The sequence below is a fragment of the Pelobates fuscus genome, chromosome 13 (genome assembly GCF_036172605.1).
Source record: "Pelobates fuscus isolate aPelFus1 chromosome 13, aPelFus1.pri, whole genome shotgun sequence".
NCBI classification, from domain to species: domain Eukaryota; kingdom Metazoa; phylum Chordata; class Amphibia; order Anura; family Pelobatidae; genus Pelobates; species Pelobates fuscus.
Genome location: NC_086329.1, coordinates 65,662,326 through 65,672,190, shown reverse-complemented (window position 1 = coordinate 65,672,190; position 9,865 = coordinate 65,662,326). Strand labels below are relative to the sequence as shown.

The 9,865-nt window shown below is 35.3% G+C and overlaps 1 protein-coding gene across 1 annotated transcript in view; it reads left to right on the top strand.

The window, feature by feature from the left end:
• TYRO3 (TYRO3 protein tyrosine kinase) overlaps positions 1–9,865 on the top strand; it is a 926,976-nt gene that overhangs the window by 812,386 nt on the left and 104,725 nt on the right. The gene's annotated exons all lie outside the window — the stretch shown is intronic.

The window sequence follows — 9,865 nt, the reverse complement described above, 5'->3', positions numbered from 1 at the left end:
GAAAGCATAAAAATACAAATATATAAAAATAAAAAAAAAAAGCATAAGACCAAAAGAGCATAAAACAACATAAAAAGACATGAAAGACACAGTACTTCAAATAAAATTAAACAAATCAAAGTCTGAGTTTAAACCTTGAGGTGTCAATGTTTTAAGCTCATATACCCATTTCATTTCTGTTCGTCCCAAGATGTTTTTTATGTCCCCACCTCTCCAGGGAACAGAACATTTCTTAATACCTATACATTTTAGCAGTTTTGGATCTTTATTATGTATGAGAAAATGTTTGGATACTGAATGATTCAGATATCCATTTTTAATGTTTCTGCAATGTTCACTTATTCTTATTTTGAAGCACCTTGTGGTCATTCCAACATACTGGAAGCCACAAGGGCATTCGAGCAGATAAATAACATTTTTTGTTGTACAGTTAATAAAATCATCAATTTTATAAACCTTATTTGTTACTTTAGAGGTAAAATTGGTTATTTTAGATGGTAACGATGAGTCAGTAGTTTTACAAACTATACATAATTTGCATTTGCAAAAACCTTTGATTTTAGGGAATAGAGATAAAGTCGGTTTAATTTTTGTTTCTCTGGTAAAATTTTTGGTCAAGAGAGATTTGAAATTAGGGGCTCCTCTGAATACTATATTAGGGTGTTCTGGTAAAACATTTTTGAGGGTATCGTCTTGTTTTAAAATATGCCAATGTTTTTTTATAATCTTTTTTCTCGCCGGCTATCGCACTATGCGCATGCGCGCACGCGAGTCAGAACGCGTGCGCGCATACTACTTCAACCCCCATAATTCTTAGTGGCTTTTGCCGGCTATTTGTTTATGCGCACGCGCGCACGCACGTCAATGCGCATGCGCGCGATCGCACCAACATTACTACATTTCCCACAACACTTAGCGGTTGAAAATCCACGTGACCGCCGGTGTTTATATTGTTATTAGGCAAAATAACGCTCGTTTTTTACTCTAGGCAATTATATTCAACTGCCAGTATTATCAACAAAAGATTATTTGAATTCTATGTTATTTTAACTGTTTATTTTAATGTTTTAATGTATTGAATTTTCTTACAATCTGATTGGCTAACCTCTGTTTTAGGCGCCATTTTTTAACATCTGTATTCTTATTTAAAGTCACCCTGCCAGGTTTATGTTTTATTCCATATTGATAAAGCCATTGTAGGCGAAACGCGTTTATGGACTTTTAAATTGTGTATTTTATATATTAAAGATTTTTTGGTCACTTTTTACGTTTGTGCCATTAATCTTTATACACATTTTATTTACTTTTTACCTGGCATTTTTTACTTCGGAACTCCAAGCAATCCTTGGTGGGGATTATTCCACCTACGCTATCATCAAGGAGCAGTAAGCCTGCTCCATCCTTGTGAGTACTATTTTATTTGTTTTATTTCCATATTATTTTATCACAGAGAACACTATTGGTTGTGTTTTTATTTTCTTTGAGTGACACTTCTCCGTTGAAGAAAAAGACAAAGCTGCAGTATATCCTACAAGCGGGGATCTAAACCGCTGTACGCGATCCATACTAGAGCTAGCTATAGCTCTACCAAATGTGAGTGCTTTACTACTCTTTTATATTTTTCTCACTTTAGTGAATTTATCACACTATTTTTGGTCATTTGTTTTATCTTTCATGATATTGGACTCACCTGAGGAAGGATAACAAGGATACCGTTCTCCATCCAACATTATACAGACCATCTGTCTAAAGAAGATCTATTAAGCTAAGACTTTACTTGATATTTTACCCCTATTTTGGACTATTTTTATTGTTTATACCCTTCTACTGGCGCAGCTTTTATTTTCTATTTTTATTTCATTGTGTTTTAAGGGTTTTGAGGGATTCCCTTTTAAGTTGCTGCCTTGCCCTGGTTTTAGCGCTAACCCCGTATTTCTTTTTTATCCGTATTCAATTCCCTCTGGGGCCAGCTGCTTTTCCTTTTTATCTCTTTTTACTATGTCTATTTTTGATTTTAGAAATAATTATACCATTGATGTTGCTAATGTGTTCGATGCAGAGGTTATTAGCCCCATTCAAAGAAAGTATCCTAGTCTAAGTCAAGAGACATTATTTATCAAACTTGAAAAAGTATTAAGCTCAGAAATAAAATTAAAATGGGAAATAGCCACCCTTAAAAAATATATTGATGAGCAAATAACCCCCCGCGGTCTAAGACTGCTTAAGCTACCTACCTCAGATCAAGATGACCTAGAATTTATGACAGAATGGAACAATAAACTTGAACTCTGTACCCTTGGTCTCATGGAAACTTTAATTTTAAAAAAAAGCAAGAAACTGTCTCTTTTAGATGCAGAAATTAATGACCTTAAAGAAAAATTGATGCCATTCACTGAGACCAAGGCATACAAACAAAACTCCATACTCATACAAAGTAAAATAGAAAAGGTTGAAATCGATACAAAACATATAAAAATTAAAAAATATATCAGAGACAAGACTGACTATTCTAATAACCAAGTCCGTACGTATCACCTCAATAAAAAATATACTTCATACAATCACAGCCAGAAAGAGGGTCCATACAGATCAAATAACTACGACAGAAATGACACACATTATGAACACAACAAATATGGCAATTCAGACTCACGCCTCTCCAACTACCAACCCACTCAATATCACAATTTTAAATCTAGGAATTCTGTTCACTCCCCACAAAAAACTCGTGCATATAAAGCCCCTACCAGCCAATATCACGGTCCCTCACACAAACCAGCACACCAAAACACCAACCAATACCGTTTACCCCAACCCAATCGGACCTACCAACACAGACCACAACACGTCACTTCTCAATCACCAACTCTTCCCAATAATAGACATCTTTCACCTAAACCTCAAAGATCCAAATACATCAATGACCACAGAGAATATTCCAACTACTTCAAATCACCCACTATTCCGAATCACCAAAACAGATACCAATTGCTGTCAATAGATTCTGAATTCGAAAACGAGGACCATTTTTTAGAAATTCGTACACATTCAAACACACTTGCCCAAACTCCACACCCCCTAAGATCACAGAAAAGAACCCTAAGTTTAGAGGAAGAAGAAGTGGGAGACGCGAACAAAAGAGAAAGGCTAGAGAGATAAAGATCACACCAAAAACCAACACTTGTTCAGGTATTTTTAACCTCTCCCAAAAAGTTTTAAGTGCAGCGCAACTATCAGTTTTAACTAAAGGACTAAAATTTGCCCCAACAAACACTTTTAAACCCTTCGAAGCTTTTATTGACGTAAACAAATTTGTGCGCAAAGCAACCCTTAAGCGATTCTTTTTAGACAAAAATACAGACACTGCTGCCCTATCCTCTCCCTTACCTCAAACTGACCACCAAATTATTAACACCCAATTGCGAGAAAAATCAAAATTTTATCCTGCACATTTTAAATCTGCTCCTCTTACAACTTTTGAAAAACTGGTAACAAATGATCTTGATAAAATCAAAAAAAACAAATATGATCCTCATAATTTGACATATGACGAAAGAAATGCTCTAAAAGAACTTCAGGAAGACACAGACATAGTAATCAAACCAGCAGACAAAGGTGGCGGCTTAGTTATTTTATCTAGTTCTATGTACATAGAAGAAGCACATAAACAACTCAATGACACTAAGGTATATTCAAAACTCTCGTCTGACCCCACAAATCAAATACAAACCATTTTAACTCAATTTTTAAAAAAAGGTTTAGATTCCGAAATTTTAAATAAACAAGAATTTAATTTTTTAAACAAAACATTCCCTAAAATACCTGTCATATACTTCCTTCCTAAAATACACAAAAATGAAACCCAACCCCCAGGAAGACCAATAGTGTCTGGTATTGGCTCTCTTCTTTGTAACCTCTCACAATATATTGACACCCTCCTGCAACCCTCTGTAAAAAGAATGCCTTCTTATTTAAAAGACTCCATGTCACTACTAAAGTTTTTAAAAAGTTTTAAATGGAAGCCTAATTTTATTCTTGTGACATGTGATGTCCAATCCCTCTATACCATTATTCCTCATAACATTGGATGCCAAGCAATAAAAGAGATTTTAATATCAGAAGGAAAGATAGCACACAAACAAATAGATTTTATTCTTGAAGGGATCAATATTATTTTAAAAAATAATTATTTTTGGTTTCTTAATTCTTTTTATCTCCAAACAAGGGGAACAGCTATGGGGACTAGGTTTGCACCCAGCTATGCAAATCTGTTTATGGCACACTGGGAGTCTGAAGCTATCTACGGCAACCATGCTTGGACGGCGAACCTAGTCTCCTATTTTAGATACATTGATGATCTCTTTTTTATTTGGGAAGGTCCAGAAGATAGCCTCATTTCTTTTATTGATTATCTTAATATTAATAATAGAGGCATCATTTTAACGTATGAATATAGTAAAGAACAAATTAACTATTTAGATCTTAATATTTTTATCAAAAATGGACACATACACACGAAAACCTTTTTTAAGAAAGTCTGTGTAAATACCGCAATTGACAAATCCAGTTGCCACTACCAACCGTGGCTGGATAGTGCTCCTAAGAGTCAAATACTACGATTACGCAGAAATTGTTCTGAATTAAAAGATTTTAACGAACAAGCAGATTTTTTAAAAAATAAGTTTATTGAAAAAAATTATTCTGATTTAATCTTAACCGACACAATCAATCAAATTCAACATAAAGATAGAGACAAGCTTTTAACATACAAAACTAAAGATACAAGTGAACCTATGCTCCTTCCTATTATTTTTGATTTTAATAATAAAAGTGGCAATGTAAAAAAGATTATAAAAAAACATTGGCATATTTTAAAACAAGACGATACCCTCAAAAATGTTTTACCAGAACACCCTAATATAGTATTCAGAGGAGCCCCTAATTTCAAATCTCTCTTGACCAAAAATTTTACCAGAGAAACAAAAATTAAACCGACTTTATCTCTATTCCCTAAAATCAAAGGTTTTTGCAAATGCAAATTATGTATAGTTTGTAAAACTACTGACTCATCGTTACCATCTAAAATAACCAATTTTACCTCTAAAGTAACAAATAAGGTTTATAAAATTGATGATTTTATTAACTGTACAACAAAAAATGTTATTTATCTGCTCGAATGCCCTTGTGGCTTCCAGTATGTTGGAATGACCACAAGGTGCTTCAAAATAAGAATAAGTGAACATTGCAGAAACATTAAAAATGGATATCTGAATCATTCAGTATCCAAACATTTTCTCATACATAATAAAGATCCAAAACTGCTAAAATGTATAGGTATTAAGAAATGTTCTGTTCCCTGGAGAGGTGGGGACATAAAAAACATCTTGGGACGAACAGAAATGAAATGGGTATATGAGCTTAAAACATTGACACCTCAAGGTTTAAACTCAGACTTTGATTTGTTTAATTTTATTTGAAGTACTGTGTCTTTCATGTCTTTTTATGTTGTTTTATGCTCTTTTGGTCTTATGCTTTTTTTTTTTATTTTTATATATTTGTATTTTTATGCTTTCTTATATTATTGCCATATTTTTATTTCCCCCATGGCTAAAGCCTCTACATAATATAAGTTCGGCTGTATTAGCCGATTCCATATTAACATATTCCCCGCCCACTTATCCGTCATTGGTGGCCAGTGTTCACATCATTGTGTGCTCTCCCTGCCCTCTCGCCGGCTATCGCACTATGCGCATGCGCGCACGCGAGTCAGAACGCGTGCGCGCATACTACTTCAACCCCCATAATTCTTAGTGGCTTTTGCCGGCTATTTGTTTATGCGCACGCGCGCACGCACGTCAATGCGCATGCGCGCGATCGCACCAACATTACTACATTTCCCACAACACTTAGCGGTTGAAAATCCACGTGACCGCCGGTGTTTATATTGTTATTAGGCAAAATAACGCTCGTTTTTTACTCTAGGCAATTATATTCAACTGCCAGTATTATCAACAAAAGATTATTTGAATTCTATGTTATTTTAACTGTTTATTTTAATGTTTTAATGTATTGAATTTTCTTACAATCTGATTGGCTAACCTCTGTTTTAGGCGCCATTTTTTAACATCTGTATTCTTATTTAAAGTCACCCTGCCAGGTTTATGTTTTATTCCATATTGATAAAGCCATTGTAGGCGAAACGCGTTTATGGACTTTTAAATTGTGTATTTTATATATTAAAGATTTTTTGGTCACTTTTTACGTTTGTGCCATTAATCTTTATACACATTTTATTTACTTTTTACCTGGCATTTTTTACTTCGGAACTCCAAGCAATCCTTGGTGGGGATTATTCCACCTACGCTATCATCAAGGAGCAGTAAGCCTGCTCCATCCTTGTGAGTACTATTTTATTTGTTTTATTTCCATATTATTTTATCACAGAGAACACTATTGGTTGTGTTTTTATTTTCTTTGAGTGACACTTCTCCGTTGAAGAAAAAGACAAAGCTGCAGTATATCCTACAAGCGGGGATCTAAACCGCTGTACGCGATCCATACTAGAGCTAGCTATAGCTCTACCAAATGTGAGTGCTTTACTACTCTTTTATATTTTTCTCACTTTAGTGAATTTATCACACTATTTTTGGTCATTTGTTTTATCTTTCATGATATTGGACTCACCTGAGGAAGGATAACAAGGATACCGTTCTCCATCCAACATTATACAGACCATCTGTCTAAAGAAGATCTATTAAGCTAAGACTTTACTTGATATTTTACCCCTATTTTGGACTATTTTTATTGTTTATACCCTTCTACTGGCGCAGCTTTTATTTTCTATTTTTATTATATTGAGAAATATGATGCAGGCATAGGAATGGCAATCTTAGAATAGAAAGGAAATGGCTCATGAATGTACTACAATGTGTGGAAAAATAAATAAAGAAATAAAATAAATTACATAAATAAATAAAAATGAAATGTAGAATATAAAATATAACATATAAAAATAAAAGTAATAATAATAAAAATAAAAATAAAATATGAAAATAAAATATAAAAAATATAAGAATCCAAAAAAATTAAAAAAAATTAAAAAAGTGAAATGAAAAGTGAAAAAAGTGAATTAAAAATAAAATAAAAAATAAAATAAATAAAATAAAGTGACAAAATGAAACAAGATGATAATCATAATGAAAATGTATCTACATATATGTGTATGGCTAAGCTATGTGTAAGTGTAGGCTGAATGCGTGAACAACATGTGGATCAGCGTGATCTGAGTTGTGTGATGCTGCCGGTATAGCGAGTATAGCGAGTAGGGGCATTGGGGAGATTTGAATCTCCCTTATGCTATTATGGGGGTCATATTGACCTGGGGGGCTAATGAAGTGGTGGGGAGCACAGCTCACTGCCGCTTCTGTCTTTACATATTGCAAGGAGGGAGCTGCAAGCCGGTAGCTCCGTCCTTGTAATAAACCAAACAAACAAAATTCGTTTGATTTTTTCTATTCATTCATTCGTCTGTCTGATGAATGAATGAATAGGTAAAATTCCCGTTCGCATGTCCAGGTGTTTCACTGGGCATGTGCGGGAATCTCACAGTTTGTGTAGTGTGGGTAGATGACGTGTTCCACAGAGACTTCACCTACCCACACAAAGATGGCGGCGCCCTGAATATAGATCGGGGCAGAAAATAAAGAATAAAAAATAGGTAATGTGGGGGGCTTAGGGGCATTTGGGGGTGACTAGGGGGTCGATTGGATGTAGTGGAGGCGGGAGGGGGTTAAAAAAAAAAAACGGGATTCGGCATGACAGTGCCGCTTTAATTAACAAGAGATATATTATATAAGTATGGGAATCGGGTAAGATGCTACTTGCAATGCAAACCATTTTTTCTCTATTAATATCCCCAAAGAGAATTCCAAAATCATAATGTAAATCAAACATAAAGATTCCATAAGAGAATAGGGCTGAAAACTGCTTGAAACCCCGACCAAATATAGAGATATATTAACGAGTGTTTAAAAAACAACTAAAGCTATTATATTCATTCAGTCCCTTGGGTTGAACTGTATCAAGATAATGAATCCAGAACGTCTCTCTTTGTAAAAGAGTCTTTGATCTGACACCACCTCTGGCCAAAGGGGGAATGTGATCAATGATGATAAACTTGAGAGTTGGTAAACGATGTTGCAGTTCAAGGAAGTGTTTCGCCACTGGTTTGTCTGTTTTGCCGTCTCGAAAATGCCGTCATGATCCCCGATCTATGGCCTCTAATGCGATCTCGTACTGTCATATCTGTCTTGCCCACGTAATATTTGCCACAGGGGCAGGAGATCAGATATACCACATGATCACTTAAGCAGGTCAAACGGAAACGGTGTTTGATCTGTATCCGTCTACCTGTGTGTGGATGTGCAAACGAAGAACCTGTTAGCATATGACCACAGGTGACACAACCTAAACATTTAAAGCAACCTTTCTTTATGTTCTCCTTTTGAGAGATGTAACGACTCGGTATGTCAGTTCTCACCAAGATGTCCTTTAAATTCTTGTTACGTGCAAATGCAATGCGTGGTTGTTGTGTGAAGATGGGATTCAATGTTCTGTCTGAAGACAAAATGTCCCATCTTTTTTGATTCTTTGTGAAAACCTTTGGCTTTCAGAGTGAAACAGTAGTGGAATCGTGAACCTTGAAGCAGTGTTGTGTTGTTTAGTTTCTCTTCCTTTAAAGATTTTTTTTGCCTTTTCAAGGCAATTCTGTAGGACTTTTCTTTTATATCCCCGTTACAAAAAGGAACTTGTCATGTCCTGAAGTTGAATGCTACAAGTGGTTTCTTCTGAGTTGTTTCTTAACACTCTGATAAATTGTGAGATAGGCAAGGAGTTTTTTAAAGCGTTAGGATGGGAACTGTTTGCATGCAATAAAGTATTGCGATCCGATGGTTTTCTGTACAACCAATGTGATATGCCTTGATCCTTTCGATACACTTCAACATCCAAAAATTGAATCTTTTCAGTGTCACATGTAAGACTAAATTTGATTGGTGAATCGAGATTGTTAAGTTCCTCCACCATAATTTCCAGTTCATCTATCGTGCCTTTCCACAATATGAAAATATCGTCCACAAATCTGTGGTATTGTATCAATTTCTCCTGGTACTTAGAAAGTATATGCGTATTTTCATATGCGAACATGAAGCTGTTGGCATATGTTGGCGCTATTGCTGATCCCATTGCTGTGCCGGTTTCCTGGATGTAAAAATTTTTTTCAAAACGAAAATAATTGTTGGACAGCATTAGAGATAAACCTTCAAGTAGAAATTCAATTGGAGGTCCTTCATAAACTTCTGATTTTTTTCAGGAGAGCGCGCATTGCTTCGATGCCCATTGTGTGTGGAATCACAGTGTAAAGATTCTTGACATCTGCCGTAGCAAAAATGTACTGAGAATCTGAGAGCTTACAATTTTTGATTTTATTGAGAAAATCTTGAGTATCCTTTAAGCATGTTGGTAATTGTGCCACTGTGGGTTTACAAAAGAAATCTACAAACTTAGCTACTGGCTCCAATATTCCTCCCCGGGCAGATACTATGGGTCTGCCCGGTGGCTTTTGTGGGTCTTTGTGTATCTTCGGTAAGGTATACAATATCGGGATTTTCAGATGTTTGTTTAGTAAAAATTCTGACGTGTGATGGTCAATCCAATTTGCTGTAACGCCCAGCTGAATCCAATTGTGTATTTTAGTGCTGATTTTGTCTGTAGGATCAAAAGTTAGTTTATTGTATGTCTTGATGTCAGACAGCTGTGTCAGGGTTTCTGTTCTATAATCGGTGTAATCTTGTAGAATGATGGCTCC